Source organism: Triturus cristatus, chromosome 7, assembly GCF_964204655.1.
Source record: "Triturus cristatus chromosome 7, aTriCri1.1, whole genome shotgun sequence".
NCBI lineage: Eukaryota > Metazoa > Chordata > Amphibia > Caudata > Salamandridae > Triturus > Triturus cristatus.
Genome location: NC_140590.1, coordinates 1,708,319,198 through 1,708,343,588, shown reverse-complemented (window position 1 = coordinate 1,708,343,588; position 24,391 = coordinate 1,708,319,198). Strand labels below are relative to the sequence as shown.

Genomic DNA, 24,391 nt, shown 5'->3' with positions numbered 1-24,391 from the left:
AAACAGGGCACTCTGTCATGTCTGAACTGCTAAGCATGGCGGGCCAGGGCTTTGCATGGAGCTGAACGGCATGCACAATACGCTTCCTGGCCCCCTCCGACCAACAGGAGGGTAATTGGGAACCTGGCATAATATGCATTCTATTTTGTAATGTGTTTATTTTTGAAGTTACTAGGAATGGGGAATTACTTTTGCGAGGTTGAGATGCTGAAATAACCACTATCACCAAGGGGACCCCTGGGTTAGGATGTAGGTAGAGAAGCAGGAGGCGGGGGGAAGACAGCCAAAACACACAAAGGAAAAACTCTACCTATACCAATTTAAAGTATGCAATACGTCATATGTTTTATAGACCACTCTGGCTAGACCAACAGCTTAAATATTCACATAATTCAGGACAGTGTAGACATTGCTTGATTTTTTTTCTTCGTCTTTTCAACACAAATATATTAGACCATCAACAAATAAATATCCTAGCTAAAAAAATAGAAACATTAGATCCCAGTGCAACCTTCCACTCACCAACATACAATCAACTTCATGCTCAAACATCCTCATGCGAAACCACAAATATATACATCATACATCAAAAGAGCATAATATGCACCAAGTCCCCTCACAGTGTGTACCAATACAAAAAAAAGATTCTCTCAACTGAGAAATACAAAACCCACAAATTTGTTTTACAATTAATGTGACATCATTACAAAAGAACCTTCAGAATAAAAGTAATTAAACAGAAGTGCTTTCACATCTAAGGAAGACTTTAAAAAAAAAAAAATCCATCAGTTTTCAAAGACAAGTAAATCAGATGCATTCATGGAGGGAACTGATTCACAGCGCAGACCCGCACTTCGGTGAAACATACTTTCTTCCGGGTATCACCTTCAGGGCGCATATGGTATATATGCGACAGAAAAGGCAATGGGACCTATCTTGCTAAGATTGGAAGATGCTGATAAAGGGGCAACAATCCTTAGAGCAGAAAACAAGGACCGCTACTTGTTTTCAGAAAGTATTGCCGGGAAATGTTTACGAAGCTCTAGGTGTTACGATTTCTCAAGTAGTAAAAGGAAACGCGAGACGTATTCAAGATGAAGGTGGTTTAAAATCGAGCTTCAATGTGCAGTGGTTAGTCTTCAGGGCTGTAATTGCAGGGGCGTAACAGGCCCCCGCATCCCCCGCAGTGCGGGGGCCTCCAAGGGGCCCCCTCAGCACTGCACTTCGGCCAGGGAGCTCCTGATAGAGTCTGGAGGGGGCCCCTCCATGTACCTTGCAGGGGGGCCCCCTCAATTACCGTTACACCACTGTGCAGAGGCAGGCTCTGCCTAGGTCCTCCTTTCTAACGCGTGGCGAGTAAATATAATTGTCTATTTTTTAGCTAGGATATTTGAGAATGGTCTAATATATTTGTATTGAAAAGATGAAAATAATAAATTAAGCAATGTCTACACTGTCCTGAATGATGTGAATATTTAAGCTGTTGGTCTAGCCAGAGTGGTATATAAAACATGGCGTATAGCATACTTTAAATTGGTAGAGTTTTTCCTTTGTGCGTTTTGGCTGGGATGCTGTAATAGCTGGGAGAGGGATGAAAGTTTTTTGTTTACATAGTCACCAGTGTGCTGCCTCCTCCACTAATCACAGGACCAAATATATGCTACCTATCGGGTCATATGACATAACAGCTGGGGAATGTATGACAACCCAGGGGACAAATCACACTCACTTGCAATGTACGGAGGCTGAATAACCCGCATAAGACAGCCATAAAATTCAAATTGCCTTTTCACAGGAGACTCATTTGACGGGTAGTACAGAACAGACCACTGTCTCTAGGTGGGCAGTATAGAGATTGGCACCGTACTCTCGTCCTAATTTAGATTAATTATGATACTGGTAATACTGGGGGTGCCATTCATGGTGACCTACTCGGTTGCCAATCAGTAAGACCATCTCGCAAATTCACAGGGAAGTTTATGGGGTACCCCTCTCACTCAAGTCAATACCTATCGTACCAATGAGGATGATCCAGGGTTCTTCATGACCTTAAGGCTCCACTTACACTGTCACACGTTATCTAGGGAGGTGATCTCAACACTTATCCAGATCCCACTGCAGACTCACCAGCACTGACAGTCATGGAAAGCAATCTGCTGGTGTCATACGCAAAGGCCTCCAGGAATATAGGCTGGAGGACATGGCGGTTGAAACTCCCAACGTTGCGGGAGGGTACATTTATATTGTCGGTCTACAGGTCATGGATCCAGACTGATATCCTGGGAGGTGTGCGCTTGGGTGGAGGAAATTGCACACATGCCCAAAATGCTATTGGACCACGCTCCGATGAAGTGGTGTCTGGTGATTCCCACAATGGTTTATGTCCCTTCCATGGACTCCATATTTCAGGTTGCCTTAGATCAGCTCTCATTGAATACTATGCACATAATGTTGAGAGTAGCTGGGAAAGATACCACATGGGAGGCATCCAAAGCCACAATTAGGAGCGTTTGCATCAGCACAAAGGCGGAAGTCCTTAAATCAATACATTCACAACTACAGAAAACTGAGGATACTCTGCGAACACTCAAACATGCCTAAGAGAGTAATCCGAGTTATGCAACTCTGGTGGCAATTAGGTAGAACCTCACCAACTTTAATGATTTAACAGCACCAGAGGTGCAATTTTTCATCCAAGTACCACAAAGCACAGATATACAGGGAGGGAGGGCATACAGGACAGCTTGGCTGAGAAATTATGCACACCTAAAGGAAGGGACCCTGTAATAGGGATAGTCATCCCAGAGGTGCATGAAAATATGCCTTCAATAATAGCAACTTTCAGACGCTACTGTAGCATTCTGTAAAGTACTCATGCATCTGCTATGGCAGATTCTATTGGTACATATCTCGAAGATGTGGTGCTAGCATGGTAGTCCCTTGGACAGGGTATTTAATGCAGCTTTGTAGGAAGGTGGATATCTGACTATGGTTACCCCCAAATTTTTGCCTAGTGTCTAGCTGGTTTTTCGACTTAGTTGGCCTGAGATCCTGCTATTCAGGATCTCAGCCTGGCTGTTCTCTCTTTAAAATGGACTCCATGTACCCTAGGTACATACCCAATTGGTTGGATCACCCTGTCAGCCCCTGTACCAGTGTACACTAGGTACCCAGGGCATTGGTGTACCCAAGGCCTGCCAGGGGCTGAAGCATGTATTATGCCACCCCAGGCTTGGCCTAACAATTTGACACAACTGGCTGATCACTCAGCTGGGGTAAGTTGGTGTAATCACCTCTTACTTAGGTGTAGTATACCTATACCTAACCTTAAATGGGACACCTGGTAACCTATAAGTCACTCCTATGGCAGGCCTTAACAATCCTGAAGGCAGAGTGCTTGGTTCCATGTGAGATGGTGCTCTGGCATGAGCTGAGCCTGTCTGCAGTGGTCGGAACAACTTCCTTCTACTGTTTCCAGATATCGTCATACCATATACTCTTAAGTGCATTATGAACCTCGCGGTTAAATGCTATCTTTGGTTTGGCTTTATCAAAACATGTCGAGTAAGGTGTCATACGAATTGGAATACTAACCCCTCGCCAATTCTGGCGACGGGGTTAGCATTCCACCCTTCTAGAGGGACACGACATGTACAGTACCTGAAACCCGGGTAAAATCAGACATAGCCTCAGCTCCACAAAATGGATGCTGCCACCACAGACACAAGTCTGCCCTCCTGCTGCTGGGAGTCCTTCCAGCTTGGGAGGTGTGGACAAAGGGTTTCCTGCCAGGGGAGGTGCATGCACCACCCCAGACAGGATTTTGTGTATTGGTCAGGTAGGGCTTGAAAGAAACCAGACATGCCTGTGGCTCACAAGGAGCCTCGGTGCATATGCCAGTTCAAACCGGTCCTGGGGCACACCAGTCCCGGGCCTGGGGCGAGCTGGACAAAGGATTGGGGGTGTAACCACCCCCCTTCCTGGTCCCACCCATAGGGAGGGACCTAGCAGGTAGTCCGGCCCCTAGAATCCGCTTAAAGGTAGGAGCTGTGTCCTAAGACTTCAGACATCCTGGAATCAACTTAACACTAAGAAGAAGACGGGAACTTCGACGCTCTGCTGCACAGAGGACTGAAGCCAATCTCCCCTGTGGTCAGGGAGTGACCACCTTGCTAACGCAAGCACCATCCAGCGAATCAACGTCTGCTTTGCCGCCGCCTCCCGCCGGAGCCCGAGCCCAGAGACTGACAAGACCTGGACCTCCAGACCTCTCACCGCCCGATCCACAGTCCCTGAAAAGAGGAGACCCGTGGAGGCACCGAGACACGTGGAGCCAGCCATCTTGGAACGACTACGACAAGCTGACAAGTGCAACAACCGAGGCTCCCTCCAAGTTGTGCTTTGGGATCTGAGAAGCCCAACACCCGAGCAGCATCTGCACCAAAGGTGAGCCCTCCAGCATCTCCACGATCTGCGTGGGGCCCTTCTGCATTTTGCCACTCGACGCGCCTAACCGGTTGCTGGCCCGCTGGCTAGTGGCCATCTTGGCGACGAACTTCAAGAAATACACCGCTGGTCTGGTTGCTCCAGACTGGCCCTTGCTCCCCTCCAAAGGAGCAGTCCCTCTGACCTTGCTGGTCAGAACCATCAGCTTATTTCATCTCCTACAACAATTGCTTTTGCCAAGGCTTGTTTGCTTCGATCAAGTCGCCGACACCGCCGACAGCGAGAACCTGCGTGGGACAGCTCGTGAACCGACTCCTGGGCATCGTCGACCTCCAGGGACCACGTGGCTGCAGAGACAAGCTACACCTTTCTTCCTGTTTGCACCCGACATTGCCTGGTACCCACCTGGTGCCACGCTGGTCACTGGCTAGTGACTGTGAACACTGTCCCCTCTGCTTACAGGTCTTCAACATCTCCGATCCACTCTTGGATCCACTGCATCTCTCCCGGACCGACCGCCTGCAGCATCTTTGTCTTCAAGCTCCACGGAACAGATAGAAGAAACCCGACGCACTTCGAGGCCTATGCACCCGCTTCCTGTGGGTGAGGTAAAGCTGGCACACCTGTGCCCAAGTGTAGTATTACACCTCTAGTGCCTGTGTTCCAAATCTTGAGTTCCTAGTCCATCCGGAAGATCCTCTTTGCAGTAACTTTGTACTTTTTACGCACCCATCGAAACCTATGGGAGCACGCGTGTGACTATTTGCTCTGCACACGCCACCCGTGGACCTCCTGGTCACTAACTGACGTTAGCTCCTTGTAGGCCCAGCGATTCTAGAGGCCCTAGGCCTTTTCCCTTTTCTGTTCGTGGTACTTATACCACTATTTTAGTATATGGTTCGAGTGGCCACCAGGGCCTATCCATATAAAGTGCAACTTCTGTGTATTCTACTGTAATCTTGTTTGACGATTTGTGCTCCTGTGCTCATAAAGAGACTAGGGGTTACTTTGAGAAATAAATACATATATATTTTGAATATATATCTGTGTGGTGTCCTTTCATTGGTATAAAAGGGGGTTGCATTTGGTAAAACAGCTGGCTTAACACGCTTCACGAGTTTAGCCTCAAAGACTGCTTAGCCTACGCTACCACTAGGGCAGCTAGTCCGAAAAGGTTGACTTACAACCACACCATAAGGGTTGCTTGGCATGGTACAAGGTGATCACTTTAACTAGTGAGCATCATATACCAGGCCAACTTCTCACATTGGTGAGCAGCGGTGGGATTTGAGCTTGCTGTGTTTTACCATTGTAATCTCTTGGTTACCAATTGAAAGATCACATAGGTACCTGTAGGTACATATAAAACAAGATTAGATATACATAAGTTCTACTGAACTTAGTTGTTGTAGAGCAAAGGGAGTAGCACACCCTGACTACAACTACTAGATAGGTTTAGTAGGTAAACACAAGTGTAGGTAGATTGCAACACATCCACCCACACTTAAGAGCAATGGCCGGGGCAGAGGGGTCCACTGTACCCATCTCTGTTGAGAGTGACCCCCAGAGGGCACCATCCAGCTTTGCTACCCTTAATCAGAATGAGCTCAGGCATTTGGCAACTCTTAGAGGCCTTAAACAGCCCAAGAACCCTACCTCTGCTGAGCTCAGAGAACTCTTACAAAATGATGAGAATCAGAGAGAACTCAGGAAAGCTTCCCAGTTAGCCCCCTTAGGGTCAGGAACAGGAGGCCCCCCTTCTGAAGATGCTACGGAGGTACCCAGTTCCAATAGCCATCCCTTAGATGAGAATCATACTACAGGGGAGGAAAGTGGTGAGGATACAGAAAGTAGTGATGATGAAGGGAGAACTAGCCCAGTGCCAAGTGTTATACTTGGCCCAGCTAAACTAAGGCTGTTGGGGATTGACAGTGGGTTTACCCCATTGGATCTCCCCAGTGGACTTAACACAGGGCTTGGGAGGCAAAGGAATCGCTCAGGTGACTCCAATGCTTCCCATGGCTCTAGAGGCTCTCAAGGTCACTCCAGGAAAAGGATGACCACCCCTCAGAGGAGGGAACATGAGGCCAGAATGCAGGAAGCCCAGCTGAGGATCAGGAAGCAGGAGCTAGAAGTAGCCCTGATGGAAGAAAAACTGAACAAGGCTAGGCAACCTAGAGAGAGTGGGTCTATACCCACTGGTGGCAGCATTGTCCCTAAGGACAAAGATAGGGTCTTTGATAATAGGAACCTGTCTAAGGTTGTGCCCCCCCTGCAAAAGTGGGGATGACATCCACAAATGGATAACTGCTCTTGAGAGAGCCTGCAAAGTACAGCAGGTTCCTGAAGACCAGTGGGCAGCAATCCTCTGGCTCTCCTTTGAAGGAAGAGGCAGAGACAGACTCCTCACTGTTAGAGAAGAGGATGTCAGAAATTACAGAGTCCTGCAGAGTGTTCTGGTAGATGGGTTAGGCTTAACCACTGAACAGTACAGGTTAATGTTCAGAGACACCCAGAAGACACAGACTCAGGACTGGTCTGAATATGTTGAATGTGCCACTAAGGCTTTGGAGGGTTGGTTGCTGGGAAGTAAGGTATCTGATTATACAGGATTGTACAATTTGATGATGAGAGAACAGATTTTAAGTAACTGTCAAAACCAGCTCCTCCATCAACACCTGGTAGACTCAGATTTGACCTCTCCCCAAGAATTGGGAAAGAGGGCAGATAAATGGGTCAGGACCAGGATCAGGCCTAAGAATCAGGGTGGTGACCAAAAGAAAGATACCACCAAACCTCAAGAGAAGGGAGGGGATAAGGCAAAAGAGAAATCTTCCTCAGGGCCCCAAAACTCCACACAGGGTGGTGGGTCCCAAGCTCCCTCCTCTACCACAGGTAAAAAGCCTTACTGCCATGAGTGTAAAACTCCTGGGCATTGGAAAACTGACAGCAGTTGCCCAAGGGCTACAAACAAAACTGTTCCTTCAATTACTCCTGTCACACCACCTATTACTGTCAGCAGTAATCCCCCAGGTGGTGGGAGTGCCCCCAAAAATTTGGGTGGGTTTACTTGGGGAACACAGGGGGACCCTGGCTTAGCCAATTCCCCTGCAGCAGATACTCTTGTCTGTGATGGTGGCATGGGGTTTGCCAACTTCACTGCCTGTCCCAACACTTTGGGTAGGTACAGACAGGAGCCCTACATCAATGATACAAAAGCTGAGGCCTACAGAGACACTGGAGCTAGCATCACAATGGTGGCCCATTGGCTAGTTCCCTCTGAGCAGCTTTTGCCTGGTTTCTCCTACCAGGTGACCAACATTGATGGCAAACAGAACAGTCATCCCATGGCAGAGGTATGTCTCAGCTGGGGAGGTGTCACTGGCCCTAAAAGGGTGGCAGTGTCCCCAACCTTGCCTGTAGACTGCTTACTGGGGAATGACTTAGAACTCTCAGCTTGAGCTGGAGTTGAACAAGACACCCATTCTAAAATGGTAGGCCTTTCACAAAAGGGTAGTGGGGTTGTGCCATTCACAACCCCTGTCCAAATAGATTTCCTCCCTGGAAAGGTTGGAAGGGCAGTGGTAGCCACAGCCCAGGTACAGACAGACTTCCCTGTAGAGACTGGCAGAGCTGTGACAGTCACAGCTCAAACACAAACTGAGTGCCCCCCTGAAAAGGTTGGCAAGGCTGTAATGGTCTCAGCCTATACTCAGACTGACATAGGTGTAGTGAAGCCTGAAACTATGGATCACTCCACACAAACAGAGAGTAGTGGGGAGGAAGAAAAGTCTCCCTCTCCCCAGACATTAGGAAAAAGTCAGCCTCCTCAGGGAGCTGACCTCACCCCTTGTGAAGGAACTGCCCCAGAGGTATCCAGGCCTGGCCTGGCAGAGCCTCTGATGTCAGTGGCCCCTTCCAAGGTGGGACCCAGTCTGGTGCAGGTAGCCTGCCTCTCTCTACCCTGCCTCAGTCAGCCCAGGGCTGCAGAGGTCAGGGAGGCCAGTGGACCCCAAGAGGGCCCCTGTCCACAAGAACCCCCCCATCAAAAGAATGAGGATTGCCTGGCTAGTAGCCCTAGTCAGGTGATGGAGTAAAAACATTCCTGAGGGATCTCCTTTACAGGTAGTTAGGGACCTCCCCCAGAGGGATTCTGTTGGGTACAGGCAAACATGGGACCTTAGGGCCCCAGACCTGACCTGTCCCTCCAGTAAGCCCACAAAAGGGACCCAGCCTCCAGCTTTAGGTAGCCAGAGGCTGACCCTGAGAGCACAGTGCAACTCAGTTAAGGAAAGAAAGGCATCCATGGTGGAGGGGGATTGGAGGAAGGTGAGGCCTCACTTTGAGGACACTCACTTCAGTACTCCATCTCAACACCAGCCTTTTACTTTGCCAAGACACACCAAAGGTAGAGATTCCCTATGGTGGAGACCCTCTGATACACTTAGGGTGAGGGATTGCTTAGTGGACCATGAGACAGGGGGTAACCATGCCAGTGCTGGTTCCTCCTTATATGGCCACTTGGGCAATATAGGCTTACCTGGTCAAGGTCAGCCTTATCTCCCTTCGTTTGGGGGGGGGTTGTGTAGGAAGGTGGATATCTGACTATGGTTACCCCCAAATTTTTGCCTAGTGTCTAGCTGGTTTTTCGACTTAGTTGGCCTGAGATACTGCTATTCAGGATCTCAGCCTGGCTGTTCTCTCTTTAAAATGGACTCCATGTACCCTAGGTACATACCCAATTGGTTGGATCACCCTGTCAGCCCCTGTACCAGTGTACACTAGGTACCCAGGGCATTGGTGTACCCAAGGCCTGCCAGGGGCTGAAGCATGTATTATGCCACCCCAGGCTTGGCCTAACAGTTTGACACAACTGGCTGATCACTCAGCTGGGGTAAGTTGGTGTAATCACCTCTTACTTAGGTGTAGTATACCTATACCTAACCTTAAATGGGACACCTGGTAACCTATAAGTCACTCCTATGGCAGGCCTTAACAATCCTGAAGGCAGAGTGCTTGGTTCCATGTGAGATGGTGCTCTGGCATGAGCTGAGCCTGTCTGCAGTGGTCGGAACAACTTCCTTCTACTGTTTCCAGATATCGTCATACCATATACTCTTAAGTGCATTATGAACCTCGCGGTTAAATGCTATCTTTGGTTTGGCTTTATCAAAACATGTCGAGTAAGGTGTCATACGAATTGGAATACTAACCCCTCGCCAATTCTGGCGACGGGGTTAGCATTCCACCCTTCTAGAGGGACACGACATGTACAGTACCTGAAACCCGGGTAAAATCAGACATAGCCTCAGCTCCACAAAATGGATGCTGCCACCACAGACACAAGTCTGCCCTCCTGCTGCTGGGAGTCCTTCCAGCTTGGGAGGTGTGGACAAAGGGTTTCCTGCCAGGGGAGGTGCATGCACCACCCCAGACAGGATTTTGTGTATTGGTCAGGTAGGGCTTGAAAGAAACCAGACATGCCTGTGGCTCACAAGGAGCCTCGGTGCATATGCCAGTTCAAACCGGTCCTGGGGCACACCAGTCCCGGGCCTGGGGCGAGCTGGACAAAGGATTGGGGGTGTAACCACCCCCCTTCCTGGTCCCACCCATAGGGAGGGACCTAGCAGGTAGTCCGGCCCGTAGAATCCGCTTAAAGGTAGGAGCTGTGTCCTAAGACTTCAGACATCCTGGAATCAACTTAACACTAAGAAGAAGACGGGAACTTCGACGCTCTGCTGCACAGAGGACTGAAGCCAATCTCCCCTGTGGTCAGGGAGTGACCACCTTGCTAACGCAAGCACCATCCAGCGAATCAACGTCTGCTTTGCCGCCGCCTCCCACCGGAGCCCGAGCCCAGAGACTGACAAGACCTGGACCTCCAGACCTCTCACCGCCCGATCCACAGTCCCTGAAAAGAGGAGACCCGTGGAGGCACCGAGACACGTGGAGCCAGCCATCTTGGAACGAATACGACAAGCTGACAAGTGCAACAACCGAGGCTCCCTCCAAGTTGTGCTTTGGGATCTGAGAAGCCCAACACCCGAGCAGCATCTGCACCAAAGGTGAGCCCTCCAGCATCTCCACGATCTGCGTGGGGTCCTTCTGCATTTTGCCACTCGACGCGCCTAACCGGTTGCTGGCCCGCTGGCTAGTGGCCATCTTGGCGACGAACTTCAAGAAATACACCGCTGGTCTGGTTGCTCCAGACTGGCCCTTGCTCCCCTCCAAAGGAGCAGTCCCTCTGACCTTGCTGGTCAGAACCATCAGCTTATTTCATCTCCTACAACAATTGCTTTTGCCAAGGCTTGTTTGCTTCGATCAAGTCGCCGACACCGCCGACAGCGAGAGCCTGCGTGGGACAGCTCGTGAACCGACTCCTGGTCGTCGTCGACCTCCAGGGACCACGTGGCTGCAGAGACAAGCTACACCTTTCTTCCTGTTTGCACCCGACATTGCCTGGTACCCACCTGGTGCCACGCTGGTCACTGGCTAGTGACTGTGAACACTGTCCCCTCTGCTTACAGGTCTTCAACATCTCCGATCCACTCTTGGATCCACTGCATCTCTCCCGGACCGACCGCCTGCAGCATCTTTGTCTTCAAGCTCCACGGAACAGATAGAAGAAACCCGACGCACTTCGAGGCCTATGCACCCGCTTCCTGTGGGTGAGGTAAAGCTGGCACACCTGTGCCCAAGTGTAGTATTACACCTCTAGTGCCTGTGTTCCAAATCTTGAGTTCCTAGTCCATCCGGAAGATCCTCTTTGCAGTAACTTTGTACTTTTTACGCACCTATTGAAACCTATGGGAGCACGCGTGTGACTATTTGCTCTGCACACGCCACCCGTGGACCTCCTGGTCACTAACTGACGTTAGCTCCTTGTAGGCCCAGTGATTCTAGAGGCCCTAGGCCTTTTCCCTTTTCTGTTCGTGGTACTTATACCACTATTTTAGTATATGGTTCGAGTGGCCACCAGGGCCTATCCATATAAAGTGCAACTTCTGTGTATTCTACTGTAATCTTGTTTGACGATTTGTGCTCCTGTGCTCATAAAGAGACTAGGGGTTACTTTGAGAAATAAATACATATATATTTTGAATATATATCTGTGTGGTGTCCTTTCATTGGTATAAAAGGGGGTTGCATTTGGTAAAACAGCTGGCTTAACACGCTTCACGAGTTTAGCCTCAAAGACTGCTTAGCCTACGCTACCACTAGGGCAGCTAGTCCGAAAAGGTTGACTTACAACCACACCATAAGGGTTGCTTGGCATGGTACAAGGTGATCACTTTAACTAGTGAGCATCATATACCAGGCCAACTTCTCACAAGCTTGAAGAGGTCAGAGAAGCTATGCGTGCCCCTTTCTAATGGGGAGGCCTGACTGGCGAGTTGTATTAAAAAGTTTGCTCTTCTAGTGGCACCATATTTAAATGCCATGTATGAGCAGGCGTATCAAAGTTAACAGTTACCCCCTCCCTGCGTGAAGCATTAATAGTAACTTTGTTGAATCCAGATAAGGGGCCTGAACATTGAGAATTGTATAGACCACTGTCCCTAATAAATATCGATACCATAATCAAAACTTCTTGCGACTCACCTTCAACAATTACTTACTGACCTGGGACTGCCGACCAGTCAAGGTTCATACCATCTAGATCCACCACACATTCTGTGCAACCAATTTGCTTTATAGCACCAGCTGAATCCTTTTTTGCTGGTGGCAGCAGTCCTATTGAATGAAGCTATCTTTTTATGAGATGGCCCATATGGGGATACCAACTGCCTTCCTGTGCTTGATATGCCTCTACACTGACCAGTAACTCCAGATAAGCGCATACGGACACACATTATAAGTGTTTCCTATTGGCAGAGGCACGCGTTGGGGGCCACTCTCACCCCTATTTCCATTTACACTAGAGCCGCTGGCTGTGTAATTAGGCAAAGACATGCTCCTTTAACACTGAATTTCCATCTGTGCCCTATCAGCATATCACTGTATGCAGATGATATGCTGCGTAGATCCACCTGTAATAAAAGAGTAGGTCTGGTTCAAATACTACTTAGGGCTGAGCATTAATTGGTCAAAAGTGGCCATAATACCCCTCACACCTAGCATTCTGGAGTGCCCTCTTGAGTTCCCATTACTGTGGACTATGGATCTGTTAAATGTTTAGGGATATGGATACACAGATCCTGAATTAATTCCCAGGATCATTAAGGCAAGGCGATCTCAACCCTGAAAGAGCAGGTCACCCGGTGGGCGCAGCTGCTATTGTCATTGGCAGATAGGAATGCAATCATGAAAATGGTGATACTACCAAAATTTCTCTATTTGTAAACATGCAAATTGTGTTACCAAAGAATTTCTTCAAAAACCTTAGAGTCTATTTGCTCACACTGGTATGGGCTGGGAAGCAGCCCAGAATCGGATTGGGATATACTCACATTGCCATATGTAATGGGTGGATTTAATGTACCTTTAACCTGTATTACCTATGTGCATAAGCTCACTTTCCGCACTATTGGTGTGCAAGGCATGTGCCACACTTTGCAGTGGAACATGATGGCGGCTTCCCTACTCCACTCCCGGGCCTATTGCCAAACGGAAAGGATAGCACGTGGGGAAAAAACAGTCGATACTACGGCAGCCTGGTGGTTACAGGGGGAGCAAGAAGAAAGGACTCCCCTGTATGCGCTGGCACTATCATTGCGATACCACCTTGCAGTATCTGTATTTGACTACTGCGCTCTAGCTGTTCGCTAGCCCAGGTTTACACACTATGGGAGATAAACAGTAATGGCACCTTTGGAGCCCTTGGCGATATTTCAAGCACCCCAATGCTGACATGAATGTATTATCACCTCACAGCCGCCATGCAGGAGTTCTATCCCCAATTTACAGCTGAACCACCAACGTTGACTACAGATGCCACTCACAAGAGACATATGTAGGCACTTGTTTACTAAGCTATATAATGCAGCACAAGTCGATAAACCGCAGACTCATGACAGGGCTCTAGATGGATCGACACTACAGTTTATCAACCCATCCAAATGGTCAACGGATTAATACTCACACCTAACCGTAATTTACGTGAAATCCATTTTAAGTATAGACACCAAATATAGTACTCTCCTGCGAAGGTTTTCAGAATTGGGCTGCGATCAGATACAAAGTGTTGTTGCAGGGATTCTGCTCATGCACAGAACTATGCGCAGGAAACCAGGACCTCAGTGAATTGTGGTGTACCAAAAACTCACCTCAGAACCCAGAACCCCTATCCGACCAGCATCAGTGTCCCATTCGTTATCCGTATTATCTCGGAGGTCCCAATGTATAGACAACCCAGAACAAGCGACTTAGAGTACTCTCAGGAATGGTGGGAATCAGAAATACCTGTTCGTAATTATTCTCATATCAGTCCACAACAAGAGTAATCAGAGACACGGTAAAGTTTAAAAGGTTTATTTTATAAACTACGTGTCCTAAGATGCAGTACTTTGGCTAACATAAGCAGACAAATGATTAGAATCAAAACCATCAGCAATGTTACAATACCATAAAAAATGAAAGGAGTAATCATAATATAATGACAGTGGACTACAGCCACCTTCCTTTCGCTAGTAAACTAATATTAGACTAGTAGAAGGTCTCTAGGCTTGAATGGGGAACCCCATACCGTAAAGATCAGCTTAGTGGAATCACATCACAGAATCAGGTGTACTCTGCTCCTGGGAAAGCTCTTCTTCCGAATGTGTGTAAAGCATGCAGTCTGCAATATTAAAAGCACTCGACTTTCAGGTATTTGCAGCTGCGTGCGTGTTATGGCTAAATAGTGGGCCGATCAACCTGAACTCAAAAACATGCATTGTCTGGCGACCCAGACTGTTTCTTTACACAATGTTCAGCCCAAGGTCGCAGCGCACGTCTAGGGATGTGAACTGACAGTTCTCATGTGAAGAAAAAGGCGAGCAAGCAGTTTTCAAATAATAACATGTATCTGCAGTGTTGTGTGCAAAGGCAGCAAAAGTGGCAAGATGGCTTTCTAACATCTAACGCGCTTATGCCAACATAGCAATGTATGTACCTAAATCGCAGCCCTCACTACAGTGTGTACGATGTTGGGAGACAGGAAGCAGATTTTGTGCACTTAGCATGGCAATGCAACTCTGTTCGAAGCTGTTGGGCTCAAGTAACAGACACTGATGGACATGGTCTTGGAACAGGTATGCTGTGAGCCTGTAGTGTGCTTGCTCGGACTGGTTAAGAGCCATCACCCTGCTAATCGTAAATTTGTATCAGTGACTATTAGCAAAGAGGAGAGTGGCCCTCCAGTGGGGCACACAAGTGGTAACCACCAAGCAGATCTGGCTGGAAGCCATGGCACAGTAATTTTTAACTCGGTAGTTCCTCCTCGTAAAATTCGAGGCCTTAATGACCTAAAGACTTTTGGGGTTCATTAACCGTGTACCTGCTCAAACCCAGGCGAGGCATAGAGAGGGATGCACCTGAGGTGAAGGTAAAGATCTTATGTGATAAATGAATCTGCACATTTGTTAATCTGAATTAGTATGGCAGCCTTACTCAACTGCTGTATAGGTGACACTGGTGACAGACGTTATTGTTTGATTGTGCCTTGGAGCTAAAAACATCAACAAAATTTTTTTTAAAGGTGCATCTCCAGCATTTTTCTATATTGGAGAAGTGTTGGGGTGGCTTTGATGGATGCAGGGATGTTGTTCTATTAACAGGGAGTAGAGTTGGAAAACTTTTGGTGCCTTGTTTTCTGTTCAGTACCCCTTATAAGGATGCAGTCTTTACTGTGAAGTTGCCCTGGCAGCGAGTGTGCTGAAAACAGCCAGACATGGTGCGCATGCTTGCAATGTAAGCATATGAACTAGTCATTGTGGCTTTGTAAATGGTGCAGCTGAATGATATGACTACAAGGGGAGCCAGAGTTTCATCAGGACGAGGGTTGGTGCGATCATATTTCCTTAGGCCATGGATGAGAGGGGCTTGTGTGTAGGATCCTCTTACGGGTGCCAGTATGGAAGACCATGGATCAGGTTATCACCAACCAGATGTGAGCACCAGGGGTTGAACAGCAGTTCAGAGGTCAGTTTGTTGAAGAAAAAAAAAAAAACAAACAAAAAAAAAGGTTCACTTTCACTTCCCGAGAGCTGGTGCCAAGCTGTCCTTATTTTTTGTCAATGTGTTCCTTAAGAGTAATATTTGTACTGTGTCTCTGTTGCTCTTCCCAAACACAGGAATGGTGTCTCAGTTGGGTTGAGCTTCAGGTAGGAGCTAAACATTCAAGTCTGGGTGATGTACAAGCAGTGTTTAAACCATTGGATATCTGAAGCAGGAAATACTTTAAGGTAGAGTTGCATCATTAGTATACTGGTGAATCTTGATCCTGTTATCTTGAGAAGAGTTCCAAGCAGGTTGTATGTGTGTTTATATTGGTGTCTGTTTGTATGTATAGGCATACAAGGGCTTCTTGGCAGCAAGGAGCCTGGTGTATCTTGTTCCAGATTGCCATGGTAGATAAGTAGCAAAGTGAGAGGTATATGGAAACTCATAACAAAGTATGTGGGATAGGTATTCTTAGAGACAGGCATCTGTTACCTTATTTATAGGCTGTGGCTGTCTCTTGAAAGTTTTAGTCATTGAAAGCTAGCAAGAGACTGTTCTCCTCAAACCATCCTTCCCGACACATGTCAGTGCTATGATTTTGACATTGACGTATTCCAAATGATTCTAGAATTAAGAGACAGGTGTACACTAGAACTGCTTATAATTGAGATTTATTTAAGTTATAAGGTCTAGCAAAAACAGTTATACAAGAAACCAGAACCCGATCAAGAAACCAGAACCCGATCATTGACTTTTTACATTTGGAAGGGAAGCAGTGTCAAAATTAAATGCCAATTACTACATTAGTTAACCTTGTTAACTGTATCATAATGGTATGTATTAGGTGATTTCAGATAATGGACCAGATTTCAAATGAACCTCTAAAATGTATCAGGTTGTGCTGCAGTGCAATGAAAGCGAATATTTAAAAAGGAAACAATGAAAAGGCAATTAATTCACTTTAGGCTTTAGAGCTTCAAAAAATGATTTAACATATACTGCAGCACATTAATGAGGTTAATAAAACCTGTCCCTTCAAGTCACTTAATGGAAGCTTGTGGCACAACATCTTAATAGGAATTATCCAGGTATCTTGACTTAGTTCATGTGTTTACCCATCAAAACCATAAACGTGAAACAGATTGAACTGTCGACGTTTGGCCATGCAGTGTACCCCAACAAAATATTTCCAGGTTTAGTGCCTTATCGTTTGCCATTTCTTGAAGGTAGAAATCATAAGAGTTGGGTCACAGGATGACTGCCTGCTGCCTAAGGATGACTTTGGAAGTAAGATCGGGAAAAATGGCAGATCTAAAGGAAAGGATTCTTCTCAGATTTTTCAAGCTTTAGCAAAACACAATCATGATCACCCAAAGAATAGGTAATATATGTTAAGATATGCCCACGGAAGAGAACAAATTGTGACTGCCCTGGGATCAATGTATGGGAAGGGACTGCAGATGAATGTATGTTTGTGCCAGACTCACATCGGTATGTTCCAGTTTCAATGTCAGTTTTAATGCCCTGGACTACTTTTTAGGTCCACCGTACTGAGATTTTCCTGCACGCAGAGGATACACATGGGAGACTACATCATTAAAACCAATATCACAATAATTCACCAAAGATTCACCAGCCCTGGCTATAATGCACCTTCCGCCTTTATTTACATGCTCGTACAGAGCCCAGGCTCCTCTCTGGACTACGTGGGAGGATATTTTATCATGCATGCCTCCATACGCTAGATTGGACTCCTGAGTCAGCACTAATGCATTACCCCCTCCATTGATATGCTCATAGACTGTGATCTGGGGATTGCTTAGGTCATCAGTGATCAGTCTAAGAGAAGATAGCTCATCATTCATGCTAAGCCTAGAGTATTCTCCCTCCTCTAGTGCTAGGCACTGTCCTTGATAGTTAATATGTTGGTACAGGATCCAGGGCTGCCCGACGATCTTCACGGATGAGATGCAGTCATTGAAGTTCTCATTTACCAGATTTGGAACATCTGCAGTAAATGTCCTATGGAGTCCTTGGAAGTTGCAGTGTTCATAGACAGTGATTGTATTCATGGTCATCAGCTATGTAGGTTTCAATGTGGTCCCTTACTTGACCCTGTAACACAAAATAAATGCCAATAAGGAATGGTACACGAAGCAGGGTTGGTGCAACTGCACAGCACTATAGTTCACTTCTCAGACAAAGCTTCTGTCAAAGATGCATTCTGCTATATTCTGGAAATCCATTTTCTAAAGAATAGGTGCTTCATTTCCCAATAATTGTGGGACACCAAGGATAAATCAGTTTGCTACTGCATTTCTTCTAGGTACATTAAGCGTGAATATCAGAAGTAGTAATAGAAAAGTGAGAAAGCCACTGGATGGGCAAGAATCCTAATACAGTTCCCCAATAACAACCATCATGCTGCCACCTACTTGTAGCATGACAGTAGGTGCCAATAACTTTTCTTTGCAGTAAATGTAATCCTCCAAATTACATAAAGCAAAACTAGTGCAAAAAAAAAGTTTCTATTTTCTTCTCTCCAACTCAGCACAGAAGCAAATGTGAAGTGAGTTTGTAGAACCATTGTAGTCTATTGTGTTTCTTAATAAACGTGTGAGATGGAAAGATTACATATTTCAATTTTAAAGCACAGTAACTAAATCTCATGTTGGCAAAGAAGCATATAACAAGAATATCAGGTAAACAGGCATCAGATCAAAGGTTTTTGAATAGAATATAGTGAAAGCAAGGGCAAAACCTGATTCAAGTATGTTAGCCAGGTGTTACCTAATGTTCAGTCTTACCAATATTATTCTTCTAAACTGCAGAGATGCCAATCATTGGCACATAAATTCCCCTAAACATGTGCAGGGCCATAAGTCACTTGTGGAATACCCTTGTGCCATTCTTCTGTTCACATATGTTCTTCCGCTCAGGAGACCAGTGACATGGGGTCGCTGCAATGTACACACGTTTCTTTTAGTATCTTGTTCTTATCAAAATACTCAACTGGGGATTAACCCATAGCGGTGAACTGCAACTTTTGCTGGATTGAAGGAAAGAAAGACAGGGCATCCCTTGAACTACAACCAGAGAACAGAGCTCATCCATGACCTTGAGGAGCACATAAACCTGAACCTATAACCCACTTCCCACTCAGGAGCTATTGCCATTCTTTAGGTCGAGCCCGAGTCAGCATGCATGCGCTGCTCTACGAGACTTGTTGCAGTGGAGTATGGAATGGAAGCCCCACCCGCTCTCCTCCCATATTTGTCATTGGCTTGTGTCAGTGTCCTTAGCAAAGGCTGGCTTCCGATTCCTTAGCAGCCTTGTTAGTCCCTCCTTAGTACTGCCTTGATTTCACTGGTCCCCCTCACAAGGCAGCTGTCCCTTTTACTTTGGTACATCTTCTTAAGTCTGTAAGCACTCTAGCGAGAACCTAGAGACTGGATACCCTCGCGGGTGATTAGCTCAGTCTTCAAATTCTAATTGCTTGATTGTAAATAGATCACCTCACCAGGTCCAGGGAAGGTTCAAGGGAGATGGTATCATTCTATGCATGCATCTCACACTTCGCCGCACTACGCATATGCACAGCAATATGATAGCCATATCATGATCTTAGCACTTCTTCTAAACTTCACATACAGCACTTCCCACATATACATTACAAATCCGCACCATATCAAGAACAAGCAGGATAGTTTCTTAGCCAATTACTAATAATATGACATGTATCTGCAGTGGAGCGATCTCATGTCTGTCTTTACCTAATAATCAAGTGTGGCCACATGTTCACTGACCTGAATGAAGCACCCCACTTAACTACACACATGAAACAACTCTTCCCTGACAGCCCACACTATAAACTCACATCATAACCATACCAATCAAATGGAGTGGGCCTATACTCTCAAAGCCAGTACAACAAAATTCCTTGCAAACATTGTGTTGTAGCCATGATTTCAATGCGTGTATGATAACTACCTGCATAAGGGCAGTATATTTGGTTTCAGTACACTGAAGTTCCTCGTTGTCTGTGAAAGAGTAGTTGAGAAATAAGCTTTCATTCTACATTACAACTGTATTTGTCTGCTGTCAGGTCTAGGTACCATATTTAGGCCACTGGATACTGTTGACATAGCAGGAACAGAAGAAAACGGGGGGTGGAGGCATAGTCAAAGCCTGGAAAATAGCCATTTCTTCATGTTTTTGTTCAGAATGTGATATCAAGTAGTGCAGGTATTAAGTGGACCTGTGAACACGGGATAAGTGACCAAAAACTAAACTGGCCTTGGCCTTAGCTTTGCCATTACATTTCAATTTTCAACTACAGTACTATAGATGCTGATGTCAAAGCACAAGTTGGCCTGTACTGGACAAACTCCCTGTGAATGAAAATGGAAGATTTGCCATAGATGGACCTACGAGAAGGAAACGCAAGTTCGAAGCCTTATATCTTTACTTCGAGGTATGTGTAATATTGCAACAAGCTAGAAGCCATCAGAAGGAGAGTAGCAGCATTGTAGACAGTGTAAACATTACTTCAGTTACTTTGGCAAATTGAAGTTCCATTATCAAGTCTAGATATAACAAAGGCCTTATATTCTCATGCCAGGCCTTAGCTGTATACAGCACTGCACAGGGATTAGGCAGAAGCAATAGAAGGCCCTTGAGGGAAGATAACCTTGACCATTTGGGGATGCTAGGCAATTGGATTCAAGACTAGGCTGGTTCTGAGTTACTAAACTGCGCACTCATTAAGGATATCCTCATTAATTGTAGAGTATAAGAGTAATGCATAAAGGATGAATGAGTAATTAGAAACTAAAATAGCATATTCCTGTGCAGATGGTAAAAGGCTGGGCAAACTGTTTTGAAGCACTGTGGATGACCCTTCACTATCCTGGATGACCCTTCACTATCCTGGATATGTGGCCAGCCCTCAATATTAGATCACACCAATGTCAGAATGCATTAGGATTTCCAGAAAGAAGCTCCATGCCAAGCTTGTCATGTAGGCGGACCCTTGGGGAGCTCTACAGCGATGACCTCAGTCGCTTTTATGTTCACGCATTGCCTGGGTCAGCACTCACTCATCGTTTAGACATATGGGACTCCACTTGCCTGTCTGGTAAGATAATTTGGACTGAGTGTCAATGACTATGCAGATGACACCTTGCTGGTCATACAACTACCTGATGTAGCAGACCATCAATTGCTCTTTCAGCACTCTCCTAATCCCATTAAGACTTGGATGGATGTTCATGCTGTCTGCCTTAAATCTAGCTACACAGATACTTGCATTTAGACACATCAGTTCACCATGGTCCAATGGTCTTTGACCATCTAATCTAACCCTTCCTTGCAATATCAGTCAAAAAGCCTTCAATCTGGGAGTGACATTTAATACCTTCGTAGTTTAAGAACATATCTATTAGATAGTCTCTAGCTGCTTCCTCCTTAGGAATGACCCAGACTTTCCTGCCATCAAGTCGCAGCCTTGCGTTACTCTGCCACAGGGAGGTGTTATATGGGTGGAGTGTGTATTTTCCCACACATTCACCTATGTATTTTGACATATTCCCAGATTCACCATCAGTTGGAGACTGATGAAGGCATCAAAGTGCTTCACCTCCCCAGGGGGAGGTGTAATGAGGAGAAATATGCTTATGTCTCCTTGCCTTTTTCCTCTTTCTACTTGTACTGCATTCTGCAGCACACATAGGAACTGGAAAATGATGCTGTGGATTGTTTGTGGATGAAGGTGTCCCTTTCGGCATAAATACAATTCCGCCTACAAGGCAGGCACCGTTGCACCAGGATGCAAGGGTGCCTGCTTTTGTACTAGGCAGTAGTTTGTGCGCCAGTGCAGGCAGAGGGCAGGATTGCACTGTATAATGTTACATACGGTGCATTCCTGCCCTCTTCCTGTCATGCAGTGCAGGGCGCAAACATGGCTTGCTACGTTAACAAAACACTATGATCCACCACACCACATAAACATTGTATATAATATAATGTTGTAGTTTTGAATAATATCAGTCCAGTCAGCAGGTCTTGTTTCGAAATTCATTATTTCATTTTTCTTTTCAAATCTGTGTAACCAACGCGTTTCGTCCTTACGGACTTCATCAGGGCAAAAGGAAAGTGTAATACAAGGGTTTTCACTATATATTCCCTCAAAACTGAAATCAGTGATAAGCGCACAGACAAAATTATGTACAACCGTATTATTTTTTCTTCAGATCTGTATAGTGCTCTCAGTGCAGATTTATCCTGTTTAAGGCCTACTATTGGTATCTGGGAATTAAGTTCAGAGATGCAGGAGAGGTCCTTCCATCGCGTAGTCCATGGCTTGCTATGTTGCATGGAAATTCGATAAATATGCCTCTCAATCCCTTGACGGTATGAAGAAAATCAAGCCACATGTATTTCTCTTAATCATGTGGATTTCCTTAATATTGATCTTCTGCTTAGTCCTCTGTTAGAGTTTGTTTAGTTAAACACCTGAAACAGAGTTCCATGACCGCTGTAGTACTATGTAAGTGTAATACATAGACAAATTAATTTGTTCAATACAGATCAGAAAACAGACATCTTGGTGGTATAGCATGATTGAAAGACAATTACCCATATGGCTCTTTAAGCCATCCAGATAGTAAGAGCTGTCTGCAGAGAGCTCCATGATGAGCTTGTAATAGGTTCCAGCCTTTTCTAGCACTTTTGTTAAACACCAGAAGAGGTTTACTGGCTGATCTCCGAGGGCCCCCAGGGAGCTGTCTTTGCTTTAAATAACGAGGCATTACCACTATTTGTTTGGGAGGGTATTTCATGGCATTCAGGTGGCTGCTAGGAACCAGTGCGGTTATTGCATGTCCCAAGTGGTATGGGCAGTCTTAGGTGAGCAATGAACCTCACTGATTAGTTTCACAGAACTTGTAGACAATGGGTTATGAAGTTCTTGCCTCTGGGACATTGCCATAATTGATTGTAGCACCATATTTGGCTCTCAATGGTTGACCTCCCAATATAATGGGGTGTCTTTAGAGGTGATGAAGGTGATCATTTTATGATTTTACAATCTGATCAACCTAGTTTTCTGCCATATGCAGGCTCACTTCAAATAGTTTGTGCTTATTTTCACCAGCATACCGTTGTAACCCACCATTAAGGAGTGGAGCGTTTAGTTATTCAACCAATGACCAGGAACTCAGTCTGAAAAATAGTCAAGCTCAGGTGTCTCATTCATCCATTACCCAGTAGTGTTGTACAGGTCTGCTACCTTGTGTTCATCAGCTGCCCTCCAGCAGTGGACAACACCACCATTCAGGTATGTCACCAGAATATAATAATCGAAGTATTGGCTAAACAGACTACTGTGTTCTAAATATTGTTTTCAAAAACACTATCTCCATTGGACTGAATAATAGAAATCTACAGTCAATGGAGATATGTTTGAGAATATTTAGATGATGATATTCATGTCAGGCCATATTTTTGTTATTGATGTTCTGAGATACAAGCCACTATTTAAGTGTCTTCAGGATAACTTTAGAAACTGGCACTCTGATTGAAGAGTCACTGGTAAAGAGTCACCAATATTAAGAAGTGGACACAAGCATGATCCTAGCCCCATCCACATTGAACCTTACAAGTCTTGTTGATTCTTGCTGCTATACAAATCTAGCCGTGCGTTCACATCAGAAACCCTTCAACCTATTAAGAAACACTATTGACCCCCGCCTTTCTTACCAGTCTGTCTGAGATATTGAATTTGGCAAGTGAGATGTAAAGTGCTCAATCTTTAGGTTTGAAATAATAGACTGGATATACATCAATGCAGTATTTCTCTCTGCAGGAGAAAACCTGATGGTTTGCCTCCAAGGTCACCATTCATCTCCATATGCTCATGAAGCTCCACTGAATCTGCCTTCTTGAGTATATTATGGAGCAAGGAATATTTGTGACCTGCCCATTGTTTTCAGATCCTTTATACCAAGTCTATGCCTGTGTTTCTTCATGAGGGTTGATAAGCTCTTCGCCCACCCTCCAATGTTGATACAACTGCTGCATCCATTTGAGGCTGAGACTGAGGAATTGTTTGTCCTGTTACTATTTTCCTGGTCATGCTCCTTGAGGAGTGAAAACAAGATATATTTATATTATCTATCTGTGATTGGCGAGGCAGGGGCCCAGGCCCCCAGGCCCCCTCAGTATGCTAAAGGGGTGGACATTTGGGTTGGATGGAACATGTGACTGGGTACTTCAGTACTTGTATTTTTGAAATTCCTATGCCCCATTCCTAAAGGATTGCCTTACAGTCTAGTAGATCTTCTGCCACTGAAGTGCATTTTAATGTTAAAAATGTGGCTTCCTCCCGATTGTGGCACTCCGGGGTAGCTTTAAATTCTCAGTAGGTCATCTGAGGTTAGCTTTGACTGAATAGGAGTAGCCTGAAGTAACCTTAGTATGTTGCGAATGAATGGAGGGCTCTAAATGTCGAAATGGGGAGCTTTGATCGGTGATGAAGCAAAGTCTGTTGGTTGTGGAAAGAACTAGTATTTCAATGCACTCGGATGAGAACGCCGGCTGTTGTCCTACTTCTGAATCTTTTGTTGTGTTACCACTGTTACAGGCCGAGGGTTCCTTCTGGTCTTGCGTAATTAAGTGGAAGCCCCGAAAGGTGTGTTCCTGATGTAGTGGATTGTGGTGCTAGACTTTGTACCACAGTGGGGGCTGTATTCGATTTAGGTAGTGTCGTTGTCAAGGCCTGGGTTGCCTGGGGAAAGGAAGCAGG

At 45.8% G+C, this 24,391-nt stretch overlaps 1 pseudogene across 2 annotated transcripts in view; it reads right to left on the bottom strand.

The window, feature by feature from the left end:
- Nucleotides 1-13,901: 13,901 nt before the first annotated feature.
- LOC146812831 (epidermal differentiation-specific protein pseudogene) overlaps nucleotides 13,902-24,391 on the bottom strand; it is a 155,919-nt pseudogene continuing 145,429 nt past the window's right edge. For both annotated transcript variants that reach the window (XR_014966913.1, XR_014966914.1), the window contains one exon: nucleotides 13,902-17,703. The product of XR_014966913.1 is annotated as an epidermal differentiation-specific protein pseudogene, transcript variant X1 (transcript). The remainder of the gene's footprint in view (nucleotides 17,704-24,391) is intronic.